The sequence below is a fragment of the Lissotriton vulgaris genome, chromosome 7 (genome assembly GCF_964263255.1).
Source record: "Lissotriton vulgaris chromosome 7, aLisVul1.2, whole genome shotgun sequence".
Taxonomy (NCBI): domain Eukaryota; kingdom Metazoa; phylum Chordata; class Amphibia; order Caudata; family Salamandridae; genus Lissotriton; species Lissotriton vulgaris.
The window spans coordinates 89,731,995-89,753,352 of record NC_141695.1 but is presented as its reverse complement, the minus strand read 5'-3'; the positions used below and the strand labels follow the sequence as shown (position 1 = coordinate 89,753,352).

General features: G+C 52.1%; 1 protein-coding gene across 3 annotated transcripts in view; it reads right to left on the bottom strand.

Moving 5' to 3' along the window:
- LOC147700862 (rap1 GTPase-activating protein 1-like) overlaps window positions 1-21,358 on the bottom strand; it is a 332,204-nt gene that overhangs the window by 21,766 nt on the left and 289,080 nt on the right. The window lies entirely within an intron of this gene.

Below are 21,358 nucleotides of genomic sequence, written 5' to 3'. Positions count from 1 at the left end.
AGAGTCAGCAATGCACCGCCGGAAGGGGTGTTTCTGTGCATCTAAAGTTAACAGTGGACCGCCGGAAGTGGTGTGTCTGTGCATCTAAAGTTAACAGTGAGTGGCTGGAATGGGTGTTTCTGTACATCTAGAGTCAACAATGCACCGCCGGAAGGGGTGTTTCTATACATCTGGCGTTAACAATGAACCGCTGGAAGGGGTGTTTCAGTACATCTAGAGTCAACAATGCACCGCCGGAAGAGGTGTTTCTGTACATCTAGAGTTATCAATGAACCGCTGGAAGGGGTGTTTCTGTACGGGTGTTTCTGTACATCTAAAGTTAACAGTGAAAGACTGGAAGGGGTGTTTCTGTACATCTACAGTCAACAATGCACCGCCGGAAGGAGTGTTTCTGTACATCTAGAGTTATCAGTGAACCGCTGGAAGGGGTGTTTCTGTACGGGTGTTTCTGTACATCTAGAGTTAACAGTGACCCGCTGGAAGGGGTGTTTCTGTACATCTAGAGGTAACATTGAACCGCTGGAAGGGGTGTGTCTGTCCATCTAGAGTTAACAATGAACCACAGGAAGGGGTGTATCTGTCCATCTAGAGTCAACAATGCACCGCTGGAAGAGGTGTTTCTGTACATCTAGAGTTAACAATGAATCGCTGGAAGGGGTGTTTCAGTACATCTAAATCAACAATGCACCGCCGGAAGAGGTGTTTCTGTACATCTAGAGTTGTCAATGAACCGCTGGAAGGGGTGTTTCTGTATGGGTGTTTCTGTACATCTAAAATTAACAGTGAGAGACTGGAAGGGGTGTTTCTGTACATCTAGAGTCAACAATGCACCGCCGGAAGGGGTGTTTCTGTACCTCTAGAGTTATCAGTGAACCGCTGGAAGGGGAGTTTCTGTACGGGTGTTTCTGTACCTCTAGAGTTAACAGTGAACCGCTGGAGGGGGTGTTTCTGTACATCTAGAGTTAACAATGAACCGCTGGAAGGGGTGTATTTGTCCATCTAGAGTTAACAATGAACCGCTGGAAGGGGTGTTTCTGTACATCTAGAGTTAACAATGAACCGCTGGAAGGGGTGTTTCATTACATCTAGAGTCAACAATGCACCGCTGGGGGGTGTTTCTGTACATTTGGAGTCAACAATGCACCGCTGGAACGGGTGTTTCTGTACATCTAAAGTCAACAATGCACCACCGGAAGGGGTGTATCTGTACCTCTAGAGTTAACAATGAACCGCTGGAAGGGGTGTTTCAGTACATCTAGAGTCAGCAATGCACCGCCGGAAGGGGTGTTTCTGTGCATCTAAAGTTAACAGTGAACCGCCGGAAGTGGTGTGTCTGTGCATCTAAAGTTAGCAGTGAACGGCTGGAACGGGTGTTGCTGTACATCTAGAGTCAACAATGCACCGCCGGAAGGGGTGTTTCTGTACATCTGGAGTTAACAATGAACCGCTGGAAGGAGTGTTTCAGTACATCTAGAGTCAACAATGCACCGCCGGAAGAGGTGTTTCTGTACATCTAGAGTTATCAGTGAACCGCTGGAAGGGGTATTTCTGTACGGGTGTTTCTGTACATCTAGAGTTAACAGTGAACCGCTGGAGGGAGTGTTTCTGTACATCTAGAGTTAACAATGAACCGCTGGAAGGGGTGTATTTGTCCATCTAGAGTTAACAATGAACCGCTGGAAGGGGTGTTTCTGTACATCTAGAGTTAATTATGACCCGCTGGAAGGGGTGTATTTGTCCGTCTAGAGTTAACAATGAACCGCTGGAAGGGGTTTTTCTGTACATCTAGAGTCAACAATGCACCGGTGGAAGGGGTGTTTCTGTACATCTAGAGGTAACAATGAACCACTGGAAGGGGTGTTTCTGTACATCTAGAGGTAACAATGAACCACTGGAAGGGGTGTATCTGTCCATCTAGAGTCAACAATGTACCGCTGGAAGGGGTGTTTCAGTACATCTAGAGTTAACAAGGACCGCTGGAAGGGGTGCTTCTACACATCTAGAGTTAACAATGAACCGCTGGAATGGGTGTATTTGTCCATCTAGAGTTAACAATGAATAGCTGGAAGGGGTTTTTCTGCACATCTAGAGTCAACAATGCACCGCTGGAAGGGGTGTTTCTGTACATCTAGAGGTAACAATGAACCACTGGAAGGGGTGTTTCTGTACATCTAGAGGTAACAATGAACCACTGGAAGGGGTATATCTGTCCATCTAGAGTCAACAATGCACCGCTGGAAGGGGTGTTTCAGTACATCTAGAGTTAACAAGGACCCGCTGGAAGGGGTGTTTCTATACATCTAGAGTTAACATTGAACTGCTGGAAGGGGTGTTTCTGTACATCTAGAGGTAACAATGAACTGCTGGAAGGGGTGTTTCTGTACATCTAGAGTCAACAATGCACCACTGAAAGGGGTGTTTCTGTACATCTAGAGGTAACATTGAACCGCTGGAAGGGGTGTGTCTGTCCATCTAGAGTTAACAATGAACCATAGGAAAGGGTGTATCTGTCCATCTAGAGTCAACAATGCACCGCTGGAAGGGGTGCTTCTGTACATCTAGAGTTAACAATGAACCGCTGGAAGGGGTGTTTCAGTACATCTAGAGTCAACAATGCACCGCCGGAAGAGGACTTTCTGTACATCTAGAGTTATCAATGAACCGCTGGAAGGGATGTTTCTGTACGGGTGTTTCTGTACATCTAAAGTTAACAGTGAAAGACTGGAAGGGGTGTTTCTGTACATCTAGAGTGATCAGTGAACCGCTGGAAGGGGTGTTTCTGTACGGGTGTTTCTGTACATCTAGAGTTAACAGTGAACCGCTGGAGGGGGTGTTTCTGTACATCTAGAGTTAACAATGAACCGCTGGAAGGGGTGTATTTGTCCATCTAGAGTTAACAATGAACCGCTGGAAGGGATGTTTCTGTACATCTAGAGTTAACAATGAACCGCTGGAAGGGATGTTTCAGTACATCTAGAGTCAACAATGCACCGCTGGGGGGTGTTTCTGTACATTTGGAGTTAACAATGCAGCGCTGGAACGTGTGTTTCTGTACATCTAGAGTTAACAATGCACCGCCGGAAGGGGTGTCTCTGTTCCTCTAGAGTTAACAATGAACAGCTGGAAGGGGTGTTTCAGTACATCTAGAGTCAGCAATGCACCGCCGGAAGGGGTGTTTCTGTGCATCTAAAGTTAACAGTGGACCGCCGGAAGTGGTGTGTCTGTGCATCTAAAGTTAACAGTGAGTGGCTGGAATGGGTGTTTCTGTACATCTAGAGTCAACAATGCACCGCCGGAAGGGGTGTTTCTATACATCTGGAGTTAACAATGAACCGCTGGAAGGGGTGTTTCAGTACATCTAGAGTCAACAATGCACCGCCGGAAGAGGTGTTTCTGTACATCTAGAGTTATCAATGAACCGCTGGAAGGGGTGTTTCTGTACGGGTGTTTCTGTACATCTAAAGTTAACAGTGAAAGACTGGAAGGGGTGTTTCTGTACATCTACAGTCAACAATGCACCGCCGGAAGGAGTGTTTCTGTACATCTAGAGTTATCAGTGAACCGCTGGACGGGGTGTTTCTGTACATCTAGAGTTAACAGTGACCCGCTGGAAGGGGTGTTTCTGTACATCTAGAGTTAACAATGAACCGCTGGAAGGGGTGTATTTGTCCAATCAATCAATCAATCAATCAGTGACACTTATAAAGCGCGCTACATACCCGTAGGGTCTCAAGGCGCTGGGGGGGGGGTGCCGCTACTGCTCGAACAGCCAGGTCTTCAGCTTCTTCCTGAAGGAGAGGTGGTCTTGGGTCAGGCGCAGGTCGGACGGGAGGGAGTTCCAGGTCTTGGCGGCCAGGTAGGAGAAGGACCTTCCTCCTGTAGTCGCTCTTCGGATGCGGGGGACGGCGGCGAGGGCGTGGTTGGCTGATCGGAGGTGGCGTTTGGGAGCGTAGAAGTTGACTCGGCTGTTGAGGTAGCTCGGGCCTTGGTCGTGTAGGGCTTTGTGTGCGTGGGTGAGGAGGCGGAAGGTGATTCTCTTGTTGACGGGGAGCCAGTGAAGGTCTCTCAGATGTCCGGAGATGTGGCTGGATCGTGGGATGTCGAGGATGAGTCTGGCTGAGGCGTTTTGGATCCGCTGGAGTCTCTTCTGGAGCTTGGCGGTGGTCCCGGCGTAGAGGGCGTTGCTGTAGTCCAGTCAGCTGGTGACGAGGGCCTGGGTGACGGTCTTCCTGGTCTCTGTGGGGATCCACCAGAAGATCTTCCGTAGCATGCGTAGGATGTTGAAGCACGCCGAGGAGACGCTGTTGACTTGCCTGGTCATGGAGAGGGAGGAGTCCAGGATGAAGCCCAGGTTTCGTGCATGGTCTGTCGGTTTGGGTGCGGTGCCCAGGGCGGGAGGCCACCAGGAGTCGTCCCAGGCGGAGGGTGAGGAGCCCAGGATGAGGACCTCCGTCTTGTCCGAGTTCAGTTTCAGGCGGCTGGTCGTCATCCACTCGGCTACCTCTTTCATCCCTTCGTGCAGGTTGGCTCTGGCGGCGGCGGGGTCGTTGGTCAGGGAGAGGATCAGCTGGGTGTCGTCGGCGTAGGAGATTATGCTGAGGTGGTGTTTGCGTACGATGGCCGCGAGGGGGCTCATGTAGACGTTGAAGAGGGTGGGGCTCAGGGATGATCCTTGGGGGACGCCGCAGATGACTTCGGAGGCCTCTGACTTGTACGGTGGTAGGCGGACTCGCTGTGTTCTTCCGTCGAGGAAGGAGATGATCCATTCCAGCGCCTTGTCCTGGATTCCGATTTTGCTGAGGCGCCGTACTAGGGTGCGGTGGCAGACCGTGTCGAATGCCGCGGAGAGGTCTAGGAGGATGAGGGCCGCTGTTTCTCCATTGTCCATCAGGGCTCGGATGTCATCGGTGGCGGCGATGAGGGCGGTCCATCTAGAGTTAACAATGAACCGCTGGAAGGGTTGTTTCTGCACATCTAGAGTTAACCATGAACCGCTGGAAGGGGTGTATTTGTCCATCTAGAGTTAACAATGAACCGCTGGAAGGGGTGTTTCTGTACATCTAGAGTCAACAATGCACCGCTGGAAGGGGTGTTTCTGTACATCTAGAGGTAACATTGAACCGCTGGAAGGGGTGTGTCTGTCCATCTAGAGTTAACAATGAACCACAGGAAGGGGTGTATCTGTCCATCTAGAGTCAACAATGCACCGCTGGAAGGGGTGTTACTATGCATCTAGAGTTAACAGTGAACCACTGGAAGGGGTGTATCTGTCCATCTAGAGTTAACAATGAACTTCTGTAATGGGTGTATATCTGGACCTCTAGATTTAACAATGAACCGCTGGAAGGGTTGGTTCTGTACATACAGAGTGAACAGTGAACCGCTGGAAGGGGTGTTTCTGTACATCTAGAGTTAACAGTGAACTGCTCGAAGGGGTGTTTCTGTACTGGTGTTTCTGTACATCTAGAGTTAACAGTGAACCGCTGGAAGGGGTGCTTCTGTACATCTAGAGTTAACAATGAACTGCTGAAAGGGGTGTATCTGTACCTCTAGAGTTAACAATGAACCGCTGGAAGGGGTGTTTCTGTACATCTAGAGTTAACAGTGAGCTGCTGGAAGGGGTGTTTCTGTACGGGTGTTTTTGTACATCGAGAGATAACAATGAACCGCTGGAAGGAGTGTTTCTATACATCTAGAGTTAACAGTGAACCGCTGGAAGGGGTGTTTCTGTACATCTAGAGTTAACAGTGAACCACTGGAAGGGCTGTATCTGTCCATCTAGAGTTAAGAGTGAACCACTGGAAGGGGTGCATCTGTCCATCTAGAGTTAACAATGAACCGATGGAAGGGGTGTTTCTGTACATCTAGAGGTAACAATGAACCACTGGAAGGGGTGTTTCTGTACATCTAGAGGTAACAATGAACCACTGGAAGGGGTGTATCTGTACATCTAGAGTCAACAATGCACCACTGGAAGAGGTGTTTCTGTACATCTAGAGGTAACAATGAACCGCTGGAAGGAGTGTTTCTGTACATCTAGAGGTAACAATGAACCGCTGGAAGGGGTGTTTCTGTACATCTAGAGGTAACAATGAACCACTGGAAGGGGTGTTTCTGTACATCTAGAGGTAACAATGAACCACTGGAAGGGGTGTATCTGTACATCTAGAGTCAACAATGCACCACTGGAAGGGGTGTTTCTATACATCTAGAGTTAACAGTGAACTGCTGGAAGGGGTGTTTCTGTACATCTAGAGGTAACAATGAACCGCTGGAAGGGGTGTTTCTGTACATCTAGAGTCAGCAATGCACCGCTGGAAGGGGTGTTTCTGTACATCTAGAGGTAACATTGTACCGCTGGAAGGGGTGTTTCTGTACATCTAGAGTCAGCAATGCACCGCTGGAAGTGGTGTGTCTGTCCATCTAGAGTTAACAAAGAACCACAGGAAGGGGTGTATCTGTCCATCTAGAGTCAACAATGCACCGCTGGAAGGGGTGTTTCTGTACATCTAGAGTTAAAAATGAACTGCTGCAAGGGGTGTATCTGCTCATCTAGAGTTAACAATGCACGGCCGGAAGGGGTGTTTCTGTACATCTAGAGTTAACAATGAACCGCTGAAAGGGGTGTTTCTATGCATCTAGAGTTAACAGTGAACCACTGGAAGGGGTGTATCTGTCCATCTAGAGTTAACAATGAACTGCTGTAATGGGTGTATATCTGTACCTCTAGATTTAACAATGAACCCCTGGAAGGGGTGGTTCTGTACATACAGAGTGAACAGTGAACCGCTGGAAGGGGTGTTTCTGTACATCTAGAGTTAACAGTGAACTGCTGGAAGGGGTATTTCTGTACTTGTGTTTCTGTACATCTAGGGTTAACAGTGAACCGCTGGAAGGGGTGCTTCTGTACATCTAGAGTTACCAATGAACTTCTGCAAGGGATGTATCTGTACATCTAGAGTCAACAATGCACCACTGGAAGGGGTGTTTTTGTACATCTAGAGTTAACAGTGAACCACTGGAAGGAGTGTATCTGTCCATCTCGAGTTAAAAAATGAACTGCTGCAAGGGGTGTATCTGTACCTCTAGAGTTAACAATGAACCGCTGGAAGGGGTGTTTCTGTACATCTAGAGTGAACAGTGAACCGCTGGAAGGGGTGTTTCCGTACATCTAGAGTTAAAGGTGAACTGCTGGAAGGGGTGTTTCTGTACGGGTGTTTTTGTACATCTAGAGTTAACAGTGAATGTCAAGTCAAGTCAAGTCATAACATTTATATAGCGCACCACATACCCAGAGGGTTTCAAGGCGCTTAGGGAGGGGAGTAGGATTATTTGTCAAATATCCACGTTTTAAGCTGCTTTCTGAACGCTAGGTGATTCTGGGTGAGGCGAAGGTAAGCGGGGAGTGAGTTCCATGTTTTGGCAGCCAGGTAAGAGAAGGATCTGCCTCCCATGGAGGTCTTGTTGATGCGAGGTACAGTGGCGAAGGCTTGGCTGGAAGAGCGAAGTTGGCGGGAGGGGGAGTGTTGGACAGGCCACATGGAAGGCCGCTCTCCCCCAACCCGACCCGGCCTAAGCCCGGTCCCGCAGGTACCACACACCACCCTTGCACGCCCTCCGTCCCCTCAGGGACCCCTGCCCTCGAGCATGTCAACCTCGTGGGCCCGATCCACTGCCAGTCTACGCGCCCATCCCGGGGCGCCATCTTGGACACTCCACCACGTGGCCGCCTGGCCTCCGGCCGACCTCAACCCTGGGCCTGGCCAGGCCTCAGACATCCCGGCACCACCCTCCACCCAGGAGGTGAGCGGGCTACTTGGCAAGTCAATGGGAGAAAGAGGTGTCGATGGCTCTCCCCCGCCAAGTGCCGCTCACCCATCGCCTCCCCGGGCACTGGCTCCACCCCCCTGCTGGGTGTCTGGACTCCCTCATCCCGGACCTCCCGACCTCCAAGTGCGAGGGTCCGGACATCAAAGCACACCAGCCCTATAACTGGGGCAGCTCCAGAGCAGGAAGGCAGTTGTATCTTGGAGTCGAGAGACGTAAAGAGGAACTCATCCTTGACGGACTACTGGCGCTGCCGTAGCTCTGTCCTGTGCACCATCGTCCTGCCTGTTGGCGCTGCCACAGCCTTCGTAACCTTCAAATCCATCATCGTCGTCGGGACCTGCTGGCGTGGCCGCGGACCGTTGTAACCGTCATCTTCACCGGGACCTGCAGGCTCCGCCGCGGACCGTCGTCCTTCCTTCGTCCATCTCGGGACCTGCCTGGCTCCGCCGCGGCCCGATCATCTAGAACGCCGAGCTCGAGGATTGAGAGCTATTTTCCAATCAGTGGTAACAAAGACTGTCCCGCTACCCCTTTTCCCCAAACCAGAGACTAGAATCGAGGGGACCCCTGAGTCCAGACCTCCTTGTATCATACCTTCGTAACCTAAGAATTGCATATAAAGTCTCGTTAACCTTCAACCTTGTGTGGTGTCCGTCTGTGGGGGGGAAGTTACTTTACTGTACAGTTGTTGGAGACGGCTCTCCCCGGAGACCTCTCCCCGTAATCTCGGCCGACCCTCCCGGTCCGTCTAACATTGGTGGCCAGCGGCGCGATCCGAATCACCGCATAAACGTACAGAGAGTAGCTCACCCCACGACGAAATCACAATGACCACTAAAGAAAGCGGATCAACCGAGAAATTCCAAATGGAGAAATTGGAGGAGTACAGCCATCGTGAACTAAAACAATTCTGCATCGAACTGGGTATCGCTACCACCGGACTAAGCACCAAGGACGATTTTAAGCATGCCCTAGAATCTTGGGCAGAGACCGGGGCTGCCGGAACCCCCGATCAAAGCACCGCAGAAAAAACGACCACGGCCCCTGAAGGACAAAGAACGGGTCTCTCGCAAGACGAGATCCAGGAAAGAGAAAGAACCCGACTACACGAGCTGGAAATGGCCCGACTCAAAATGGACGTTGAACTTAAGTTGGCCGAACAAAAAATCAACTTAGAGCACCTGCGTCTCCGAGAAGAAAGAGAGGAGAAACAGAGACAAAGGGAGCTCGAGGAAAAGAAACTAGCGTACGAACACGAACGGAACCTAGCCGAGATCAACCTGCGCAAGCAGAATAAAGAAGCAGGGGTGCCCGAGCGACCCCCCACCTCAGGGGCCACAGAGAAAAAGGTACACATCCCCAAGGATGTTGTCCGAGAATATTTCCGAGAGGACGACATCCAGCAATGGTTTAAGGCCTATGAAATCGCTATGACTGCACACCGGATCGATAGAAGCGACTGGGGAGCCGGTCTATGGGGAAGATTCCTCAATGAGGGCCGCGACACCCTGCTACAGCTCCCGGACCACCAGATGACCTCCTACGACCATATGAAAGCGGCACTCCTCACCCGCTATGGCCTCACACCCGAGATGTACCGTCAGAGGTTCCGAGACTGCACCCGCATCCCGGGTACAACTTGGGTGGACTATGTAACATACTTTAGCCGAGCCTTCGAGGGCTGGATCAGAGGAAGCAACGTCACGACCTACGAGCAACTGTTTAATCTGATGGTATGGGAGCATCTGTCGAACAATTGCTTCATTGAACTCCGCCAGCACCTCCTCGACAGCAAGTTAACGGATCCCCGGCAGCTCGCAGCCGAAGCTGACCGGTGGGAGATCACCAGAGTGGGCCGGAATGGGTCCTACGAACAGAACCGGAACAACAATGGTCAGCACCGACCCAGAGGAGGAGGAGGGGGCCAAGGGCGAGGAAGAGACAACGCCCCGGTCGCCCCCGCTACCAGCACCACCCCCCCGGCCAACCGGGGCAGCACCCCAGCGCGACCGGGGTACAGAGCCAATGTCACGTGTCACCGATGTCAACGAGTCAGCCACTATGCGAACGACCCAAACTGCCCGCAGTACCAGAGCCCAAGACCCCGCCAAGTGGCCGCTGCAGCCCTAGGGGAAGAACAGATCTCCGAGGAGCAGGAAGAGTACGAACAAGAGCATCAAGAGTGGGAGCCAGCCGCCATGGCTCTAGCCTGCTTAGGGGGGAAAGACATGGTCCCGCGGGTCCCCCTACCCGCTAACACCCAGAAGTACAGCCAATGGGTGAGCATCAATGGACGCCAGGCCGAAGCCCTTCGTGACACCGGGGCCAGTGTAACAGCCGTCCGCTGTCACCTGGTGGCCCCAGAACAGTATCTACCGAACATTCTCTGCCCTGTACGATCAGCCGATAACTCGGAAAGCCTGTGTCGGATGGCCTGCGTCCCTTTCGAATGGGGAGGGGTCTCCGGCATGTTGAAAGTAACGGTCCGAGACGATGCCCCCGTAGACTGCCTCCTGGGAAATGACCTTGAAAGCTCTCCGTGGGCAGCCGTGGAGCGAAGAGAACACCTGGGGATGTTAGGCGTCCCAGACTGGGCGTGCGTCACAACCCGGTCCATGGCCGCCCGTGCCAACCACCGCCCAGAAGAACCCGAATGGCCGGCGCCACCGCCTCCGGTCGCCCCAGCCGAAAACACCGACCGTGACATCCCCTCCGAACCAGCTCAACATACCGACCTCGCTAACCTCGACCAGTGGCCTCAAGAGGGGGGGCCCACGCAAGAACAATTTCGCCAAGAACAGAAGACCTGTCCCTCCCTCGAGGGACTCCGCCAGCAAGCGCTCGCCCAAAGCGCAGGGGATACCTCCGGAACTCATTGGGTCTACTGGGACAATGATCTGCTGTACAGCGAGCAAAGAATCGCCGAGCTTCGGAGCAACCGAGTATTAGCGGTGCCCCTCCGTTTTAGAGACTTCCTGTTAAACCTGGCCCACGATGTCCCCCTGGCAGGACACCTGGGACAAGATAAAACCTACAGTCGCCTAGTGACCCACTTCTTCTGGCCCAAAATGAGGAACGATGTGCACCAGCATTGCCGATCTTGCCCCACGTGCCAAGCCAGTGGAAAGAGCGGCCGCAAGCTAAAAGCTCCCCTACAACCTTTTCCCGTGGTCACTACCCCGTTTGAGAGGGTCGGAATAGACATTGTGGGGCCCCTGGACCCGCGCACAAAACAAGGCCATCGATTCATCTTGGTGCTGGTGGACCACGCCACCCGCTACCCTGAGGCTGTCCCTCTGTGGACTGTGACCGCCCCGGTAGTCGGCCGGGCCCTGATGGGGATCTTCTCCCGTGTGGGCTTCCCCCGAGAAGTCGTCAGCGACAGAGGCACGAACTTTATTTCCAAATACATGAAGTCCCTCTGGCAACAGTGCGGGGTCACCTACCGATTCACGACCCCCTATCACCCTCAAGGGAACGGACTCGTTGAGCGGTTCAACCGCACGCTAAAGGGGATGATCGGGGGGTTGGAAGAGCCCCTCCGTCGCCAGTGGGATGTGCTGCTGCCGTGCCTCCTCTTCGCGTATCGAGAGGTCCCCCAGAAATCCCTGGGCTTCAGCCCATTTGAACTGCTGTATGGACACCCAGTGCGAGGGCCGCTCAGCCTCGTCAAAGAAGGCTGGGAGATGCCTCCGTCAAAGAACCCTCCAGATGTCTTCCGGTATCTCTTAACCCTCCGCAACCAGACCCGGCGGTTCCGGGAACTAGCAAAAGCCAACCTAGAGGCCAGTCAAGAGGACATGAAAAAGTGGTATGACCGGAATGCCTCATCCATTGAATTTGAACCTGGGCAACAGGTATGGGTGATGTCCCCCACCGAGCCATGCGCCCTACAAGACAAATGGACGGGGCCCTTCAAGGTAATCGAGCGCAAGGGCCCTGCCACCTATCTCATCGACATGGAATCCTCCCGGAACCCACTCCGGGTCCTCCACGCTAACAGACTGAAGCCCCACTTTGTGCGTACAGAACTCAGCCTCTTGATGGCCACAGACACTGGGGCTGAAGAAGACTCCGAGCCCCTCCCTGACCTCCTACGGACTCGGGAACAAGACGGCTCCGTGGATGGGGTCCGACTCTCGGAGACCCTCACCGGAGAGCAACGTCAGGAATGTCAAGCACTCCTATCACAGTTCGCCAGCCTGTTCTCCCTCACCCCAGGTGTCACTTCCTGGTGTGTGCACGATGTAGACACGGGGGACAGCCCCCCTATCCGCCACCGGGCCTACCGCGTGCCAGATCGGGTACGGGCCTGCATCCAGGAAGAAGTAGCCAAGATGCTCACACTTGGGGTCATCGAGGCTTCGGACAGCCCCTGGGCCAGCCCTGTAGTACTGGTCCCCAAAGCAGCTGCCCCCGGCACCACCCCGGAACTTCGGTTCTGTGTCGACTACCGGGGCTTGAACGCGGTCACCCGAACAGACGCACATCCCATCCCCCGGGCAGATGAACTGATCGACCGCATGGGAGCTGCCCGCTACCTCAGTATCTTCGACCTGACGGCGGGCTACTGGCAGATCGGCCTCACACCCCGGGCGCAAGAACGTTCTGCCTTTTCCACACCCGATGGCCATTACCATTTCACCGTCATGCCCTTCGGCATGAAGAACGCCCCAGCGACATTCCAACGGCTCGTCAATCAGGTCCTGGCGGGGCTCGAAGGATTCAGCGCCGCCTACCTAGACGACATCGCTGTGTACAGCCACCATTGGTCCGAGCACCTCCACCACCTCCGAGCAGTGCTGCAAGCCTTACAGCGGGCTGGCCTCACGATCAAGGCCAGCAAATGTCAAATTGGACAAGGATCTGTAACCTACCTCGGGCACCAGGTGGGAAGCGGGCTGGTGGCCCCTCTGCAGCTAAAAATTGCCGCCATCCAGTCATGGCAGTCCCCCATCACACAGACCGAGGTACGAGCCTTCCTGGGCCTCACAGGCTACTACCGAAGGTTCGTGAAAGACTATGGTACTATAGTGGGACCCCTCACAGAACTCACGTCGAAAAACCAGCCCAAGAAAGTCAACTGGACCCCAGAGTGTCAAGCTGCCTTTGAACAATTGAAAGCCGCCATGTGTTCCGCCCCTGTGCTCCAGGCCCCCGACTACAGCCGGGAGTTCATCGTCCAGACGGATGCCTCTGACCATGGCATTGGGGCAGTCCTGTCCCAAGTGAACCCCGAAGGCCTGGATCAACCGGTGGCCTTCATTAGCAGACGACTCCTACCGCGAGAACAGCGCTGGAGCACCATAGAGCGGGAGGCCTTCGCGGTGGTATGGGCCCTCAAGAAGCTCCGGCCCTACCTTTTTGGCACACACTTTCGGGTACAGACCGATCACCGACCCCTGCAGTGGCTGATGCAGATGCGGGGGGAAAACCCGAAGTTACTACGCTGGTCCATCTCCCTACAAGGGATGGACTTCACAGTCGAACACCGGCCTGGGCCAGATCACGCCAACGCGGATGGCCTGTCCCGGTTCTTCCGCCTCGACGAGGAGAGTCCCCAAGAGGATGGGTAACTCTCCCCGCCTTCAGCTGGGGGGGACGCATGTTGGACAGGCCACATGGAAGGCCGCTCTCCCCCAACCCGACCCGGCCTAAGCCCGGTCCCGCAGGTACCACACACCACCCTTGCACGCCCTCCGTCCCCTCAGGGACCCCTGCCCTCGAGCATGTCAACCTCGTGGGCCCGATCCACTGCCAGTCTACGCGCCCATCCCGGGGCGCCATCTTGGACACTCCACCACGTGGCCGCCTGGCCTCCGGCCGACCTCAACCCTGGGCCTGGCCAGGCCTCAGACATCCCGGCACCACCCTCCACCCAGGAGGTGAGCGGGCTACTTGGCAAGTCAATGGGAGAAAGAGGTGTCGATGGCTCTCCCCCGCCAAGTGCCGCTCACCCATCGCCTCCCCGGGCACTGGCTCCACCCCCCTGCTGGGTGTCTGGACTCCCTCATCCCGGACCTCCCGACCTCCAAGTGCGAGGGTCCGGACATCAAAGCACACCAGCCCTATAACTGGGGCAGCTCCAGAGCAGGAAGGCAGTTGTATCTTGGAGTCGAGAGACGTAAAGAGGAACTCATCCTTGACGGACTACTGGCGCTGCCGTAGCTCTGTCCTGTGCACCATCGTCCTGCCTGTTGGCGCTGCCACAGCCTTCGTAACCTTCAAATCCATCATCGTCGTCGGGACCTGCTGGCGTGGCCGCGGACCGTTGTAACCGTCATCTTCACCGGGACCTGCAGGCTCCGCCGCGGACCGTCGTCCTTCCTTCGTCCATCTCGGGACCTGCCTGGCTCCGCCGCGGCCCGATCATCTAGAACGCCGAGCTCGAGGATTGAGAGCTATTTTCCAATCAGTGGTAACAAAGACTGTCCCGCTACCCCTTTTCCCCAAACCAGAGACTAGAATCGAGGGGACCCCTGAGTCCAGACCTCCTTGTATCATACCTTCGTAACCTAAGAATTGCATATAAAGTCTCGTTAACCTTCAACCTTGTGTGGTGTCCGTCTGTGGGGGGGAAGTTACTTTACTGTACAGTTGTTGGAGACGGCTCTCCCCGGAGACCTCTCCCCGTAATCTCGGCCGACCCTCCCGGTCCGTCTAACAGGGAGTAAAAGGACAGTCGAGAGTTGAGGCACTCTGGTCCGATGTCGTAGAGTGATTTGTGTGCGTGGGTAAGCAGTCGGAAAGTAATCCTCTTATTGACGGGTAGCCAGTGGAGGTCTTTAAGGTGACCAGAGATGTGTTCGTTGCGTGGGATGTCTAATATGAGCCTGGCTGAGGCGTTTTGGATTCGTTGTAGTTTCTTCTGGAGTTTTGCGGTAGTACCTGCGTAGAGGGTGTTTCCGTAGTCCAGTCGGCTCGTGACCAGGGCGTGGGTGACTGTTTTCCTTGTTTCGGAGGGGATCCAGCGAAATGTTTTTCTGAGCATGCGAAGAATGTTAAATCAGGAAGAGGATACGGCGCTGACTTGTCTGTTCATTGAGAGTGAAGAGTCCAGGATGACGCCTAGGTTCCGTGCGTGGTCTGTCGGGATGGGTGCTTTTCCGAGGGCTTCCGGCCACCAAGAGTCGTCCCATGCAGAGGGGGATTTACCTAGGATGAGGACTTCTGTTTTGTCTGAGTTCAGTTTAGGCGGCTTTGTTTCATCCATTCGGCGACTTCTTTCATTCCCTCGTGTAGGTTAGTTTTGGCGGTGCTGGGGTCCTTGGTGAGAGATAGGATTAGTTGAGTGTCATCCGCGTAAGAGATGATGTTGAGGTTGTGTTGGCGGGCGATGGCCGCGAGGGGGCTCATGTATACGTTGAAGAGGGTGGGACTGAGTGAGGATCCTTGTGGTACGCCGCAGATGATTTCTGAGGCCTCGGACTTGAATGGTGGGAGGCGGACTCTCTGGGTTCTTCCGGTGAGGAACGAGGTGATCCATTCCAGTGCCTTTCCTTGGATTCCGATGTTTCTGAGGCGTTGTAACAGGGTGCTGTGGCAGACTGTGTCGAAGGCTGCAGAGAGGTCGAGGAGGATGAGGGCGACAGTGTCTCCATTGTCCAGTAGAGTTCGAATGTCGTCTGTTGCTGCGATGAGGGCGGTCTCAGTGCTGTGTTTGGCTCGGAAGCCAGATTGAGAGGGGTCGAGTGATTTGTTGGCTTCGAGGAAGGCGGCGAGCTGGTTGTTGACAGCTTTCTCGATGACTTTGGCCGGGAATGGAAGGAGCGAGATGGGGCGGTAGTTTTTGAGTTCGGTGGGGTCTGCTGTTGGTTTTTTCAGAAGGGCGGTGAGTTCAGCGTGTTTCCAGTCTTCTGGGAAGGTAGCGGAGTTGAAGGAGCAGTTGATGACGTCTCGGAGGTGCGGAGCTATGACGGAGTCTGCTTTGTTGAAGATGTGGTGAGGGCATGGGTCTGTGGGGGATCCAGAGTGGATGGAGTTCATCAGGCGGATGGTGTCCTCAGTGGAGATTGGGTTCCAGGCGTTAAGGGTGTTAACGGGGGGAAGATGGTCAGCTGATGGTAGGGTGGGTTGGCTTCCGGGTTGGTTGTCAAAGCTGTTGTGGATGTCAGCAATCTTGTTGTGGAAAAAAGAGGCTAAGGAATCGCAGAGGGTTTGAGAGGGGGTGATGTCGTTGGAGTTGGCCGAGGGGTTGGAGAATTCCTTGACGATGTTGAAAAGTTCCTTGCTGTTGTGGGCGTTGTTGTCAAGTCGGTCTTTGAATGCTGTTTTCTTGGCTTTTCGGATCAGTTGGTGGTGAGTACGGATGGCGCTTTTGAAGGCGTCCTTGTTGCTGGTGGATGGGTCTTTTTTCCAGGCCTTTTCAAGGGAGCGGCACAGTTTCTTGGACTTCTTGAGGTCGTCGTTGAACCATGAGGCCTTCTTGGTGCCAAGTTTGTGTTGACGTTTTTTCAGTGGTGCTAAGTTGTCGGCGGTGTTGGATAACCAAAGGGTGAGGTTGGAGGCGGCTTCGTTGGCGTTAGAAGAGAGGGCTGGGGAGGTTTGAAGGAGCGATGTGGAGATCTGTTCTGTGGTGATTTTGTTCCAGTTTCTTTGTAGAGTTGGTTGGAGGTGGATAATGGGTTTCGGCTTGTTGTAGGTGAAGTGAACGCAGCTGTGGTCAGTCCAGAGGAGATCCGTAGTGTGGCTGAAGGAGATATGGTTGCTGGAGGTGAAGATGGGGTCGAGAGTGTGACCTGCGATGTGGGTGGGGGAAGGGACCAGTTGTTTAAGTCCGAGGTTGGCGAGGTTGTCCAAAAGGGTGGCGGTGTTGCGGTCGTTGATCTTTTCAAGGTGGAAGTTGAGGTCTCCCAGAAGGATGTAGTCTTTGGAGGGGAGCGCGTGTGGAGTGATGAAGTCCGTGATGTCTTCACTGAATTTTGCGCGTGGTCCTGGTGGTCTGTAGAGGAGGGTGCCTCTGAGTGTGGTCTTGGGGTCGATGTGGATCTGGAAGTGAAGGTGTTCGGAGTTGGCGAGGTTGGCATCAGAGCTGGTTGAGATGCGAATAGTTTTCTTATGGATGATAGCGATTCCACCTCCTGTATGGTCGGTGCGGTCCTTGCGTGTGATCTTATAGTCATCAGGAATAGCGATGGCGATGTCAGGGGCGGAGGAAGCGTTCATCCATGTTTCCGTTAGGAAGGCGACGTCAGGAGAGATGGTGTCTAGTAGGTTCCAAAGGTCAATGGCGTGCCTGTGGACCGAGCGGGTGTTGAGAAGGATGCATTCTAGGTGGTTGGGGTCGGGAATCAGTGTTGTGGTCGTAGCGTAGAAGTTATCGGTGCCGCTAAATTTGCAGGAGTAGCAGGAGAAAGGTCCATGGGTGCGTCCAGGAGCGGCTTGGACGCAGTTGGGGGCGCGACCGGGGTTGAGGGCTAGGAGGGTGGCTGCATCGTAGGTAACGCGGGGGGGCTGGGCAGCGCGAGGGGCAGGGGGTATGGCGCTGGGCGCGGTCCAGGCGCGGACGGGCGTAGACGGGCTTACCTTTGGCGCACCTTCGGCGCGGGTTGGGCGCGGTCGCTGCGCGTGAACGCTGCGCGCGGGAACAGCTGTCATATATGGATAGTGGAGGGGGAGGGGCGAGGGCGTCACAGCTGGGAGGTGGGGCAGGGCACACGAGGACAACAACAAACAAAATGGAGGCGGAGGGGGGGGCACAGCGTAGCGCTACAGACAAACGCGCTTACAGGACTAATCAGTGAGGAGACTCAATGTCAAAGCGCTAGCGAAGCAAAAGCGGCAATAAGCAACAAAGCGCTATTAAAATAGCAGGCGGAAAGTAACTAATCAGAGCAAACTAGGCAGCGCTATCAACAATCAATGCAAGCTAAGCAGCGCTGACAAATAATCAATGCAGCAGGCTAAACTAGATGACAGACGCTCTACAAGACAAAGTTTTGGAAATGCAGCGCAGTAAAAACCAGATGCCTGCAAGAGACACTGGGAGCGACCACTCAGCTGGAAGGGGTGTTTCTGTACATCTAGAGTTAACAATGAACCACTGGAAGGGGTGTTTCTATACATCTAGAGTTAACAGTGAACCGCTGGAAGGGGTGTATATGTCCATCCGGAGTTAACAATTAACTGCTGCAAGGGGTGTATCTGTACCTCTAGAGTTAACAATGAACACTTGGAAGGGGTGTTTCTGTACATCTAGAGTGAACAGTGAACCGCTGGAAGGGGTGTTTCTGTACATCTAGATTTAACAATGATCCGCTGGAAGGGGCGTTTCTATACATCTAGAGTTAACAGTGAACCGCTGGAAGGGGTGTTTCTGTACATCTAGAGTTAACAATGAACCGCTGGAAGGGGTGTTTCTGTACATCTAGAGTTAACAATGAACCGCTGGAAGGGGTGTTTCTATACATCTAGAGTTAACAATGAACCGCTGGAAGGGGTGTATATGTCCATCCGGAGTTAACAATTAACTGCTGCAAAGGGTGTATCTGTACCTCTAGAGTTAACAATGAACACCTGGAAGGGGTGTTTCTGTACATCTAGAGTGAACAGTGAACCGCTGGAAGGGGTGTTTCTGTACATCTAGATTTAACAATGAACCGCTGGAAGGGGTGTTTCTATACATCTAGAGTTAACAGTGAACCGCTGGGAGGGATGTTTCTATACATCTAGAGTTAACAATGAACCACTGGAAGGGGTATTTCTATACATCTAGAGTTAACAGTGAACCGCTGGAAGTGGTGTATCTGTCCTCTAGAGTTAACAATGAACCGCTGGAAGGGGTGTTTCTATACATCTAGAGTTAACAGTGAACCACTGGAAGGGATGTATCTGTCCATCTAGAGTTAACAATGAACTGCTGGAAGGGGTGTATCTGTACCTCTAGAGTGAACAATGAACCGCTGGAAGGGGTGTTTCTGTACATTTAGAGTTAACAATAAACTGCTGTAAATGGGGTTTCTGTACATCTAGAGTTCACAATGAACCGCTGGAAGGGGTGAATCTGTACTACTAGAGTTAACAGTGAACCACTGGAATTGGTGTATCTGTGCATCTAAAGTTAACAGTGAACCGCTTGAAGGGGTGTTTCTGTACATCTAAAATTAACAGTGAACCGCTGGAAGGGGTGTACATCTAGAGTTAACAATGAACCGCTAGAAGGGGTGTTTCTGTACATCTAGAGTTGACAATGAACCGCTGGAAGGGGTGTTTCTGTACATCTAGAGGTAAGAATGACCGCTGGAAGGGGTGTTTCAGTACATCTAGAGTTAACAATGAACCGCTAGAAGGGGTGTTTCTGTACATCTAGAGTTAACAATGAACCGCTAGAAGGGGTGTTTCTGTACAGCTAGAGTTAACAATGAACCGCTAGAAGGGGTGTTTCTGTACATCTAGAGTTAACAATGAACCGCTAGAAGGGGTGTTTCTGTACATCTAGAGTTAACAATGAAACGCTAGAAGGGGTGTTTCTGTCCATCTAGAGTTAACAATGAACGGCTGGAAGGGGTGTTTCTGTACATAAAGAGTTAACAATGAACCGCTGGAAGACTTGTATCTGTCCATCTAGAGTTAACAATGAACGGCTGGAAGGGGTGTTTCTGTACATCTAGAGTCAACAATGTACAGCTGGAAGGGGTGTTTCTGTACATCTAGAATTAACAGTGAACCGCTGGAAGGGGTGTATCTGTACATCTAGAGTCAACAATGTACAGCTGAAAGGAGTGCATCTGTCCATCTAGAGTCAACAATGTAAAGGTGAATGTATACATCTAAAGTAAATATGTACAGCAAGAAGGGGTATATCTGTAAGCCAAGCATCAACAATACACAGCTGGAAGGGGTGCATTTGAATTTCTATCAACAACAATATACAGCTGAACAGGGTGTATCTCGCTTCTAGCATCAACAACATACAACTCAAAAAGGTGTATCCATACATCTAGAGTCAACAATATACAGATGCAAAGGGTGTATCTGCATGTCTAAGACTAGATCAGCAATACACAGCTACAAGGGTTGAATTTGTACATATATCAACAAAAATATAAAGCTGAACAGGTCGGGTCTGTACTTCTAGCATCAACAATATATGGCTGAGAAAGCTGTATCTGTACTTCTAAAGTCAACAATGCACCGCTTGAAGGGGTGTATCTGCATGTTTAGCTTCAGCAATAAACAGCTGAGATGGGGTATATGTGTAAGTGATGAATCAAAAATGCACAGCTGGAAGGGGTACATCTGTAAGACTAGCATCAGCAATACCCAGCTGGAAAAGGTGTCTGTATATCTATCATCAACAATACAACACTAGAAAGAGTGTGTGTGTAAGTCTAGCATCAACAATACACAGCATGGAAAGGGTGTGTCTGTAAGTCTTGAATCAAAGCTGCACAGCTGGAAGGGGTGTGTCTGTAAGTCTAGGATCAACAATACATAGATGGAAGGACATATCTGTAAGTCTAGCATCAATGAAATGCAGAAAGAGTGTGCCTGTGAGTCCTGCATCAACAGTACATAGCTGGAAAGGTTGAGCTGTTTCCTGCCCCTGTAAGGGGCATGGTTATCACACATTTGTAGATGTAGTTTTTAGGTCACTTGAGATCAGATTGGTGATCCAAAGGCATAGTTGGTTTAAATGCCAGTAGTAAAGAGCGTGCTATGAAACGACAGAGAGTTAGGAATCATTTTATGACTCTTTATGTAGAGCACCGATGAGGAAGCAGTGGGGAACTGAGAGATGCCTAATTTCTGACGGCCTTTTCCTTCTCTAGGGTCCATATGTCTTCTCTACCTCTGCCCACCTGTAAATGGATCTCTGCTCAGTACTAGGGTTTGGTGGTGAACAAGGAAATTATGCATTCTGAGTGGGCTCTAAATTGAGCGGATCAGCAGATGTCTCAGGGAAGATATCCGCAACAGGTAGGTAATAGTGAGCGAGTACTATCAAAGTGAGGATCCTGTTTCAAGTGTGTACACTCGAGCAGGGCACATGGGGCCTCTGTACATGGTGCAGTCAGGTGCCACACTCCCACTAGCTGGCAAGTAGTTTTGGCTGGTGGGAATTGATGGGTTGTTTTATTTTTTTATTTTTTGCAGACATAACACAAATATTGTCTACTTTTTGCATCCCAATCAAGGATGTGCCAGAGGTGCAGACCTGGAAATAAAGATTACAAAATCTGACACATGTGGCTGAAAAGGAACTCTTTGATGCTTCCAAGCTACCAAAGTACCTGACCCTAGGCTTGGAACTAACTCTAGCTATGAAACTAAACCTAGTCCCGAGCATAACCACAGCCCTCAGCCTAGCCCTAGCCCTGAACCTAAAACCAGCCCTGAACCAAACCTTAGCCATGATTGAAAGACCCACCTGCAACCAACCCTAGCCTTCACCTTAGACCTACCCTAGAGCCCAGCCTAACACTATCTCTGAACCTAAAGCCAAGATCCTAACTCTAGCTGTGAACCTAACCCTCGACGTATTCCAGTCGTAAGACTTATCTTAATACTTATCTCACCATATAATAAT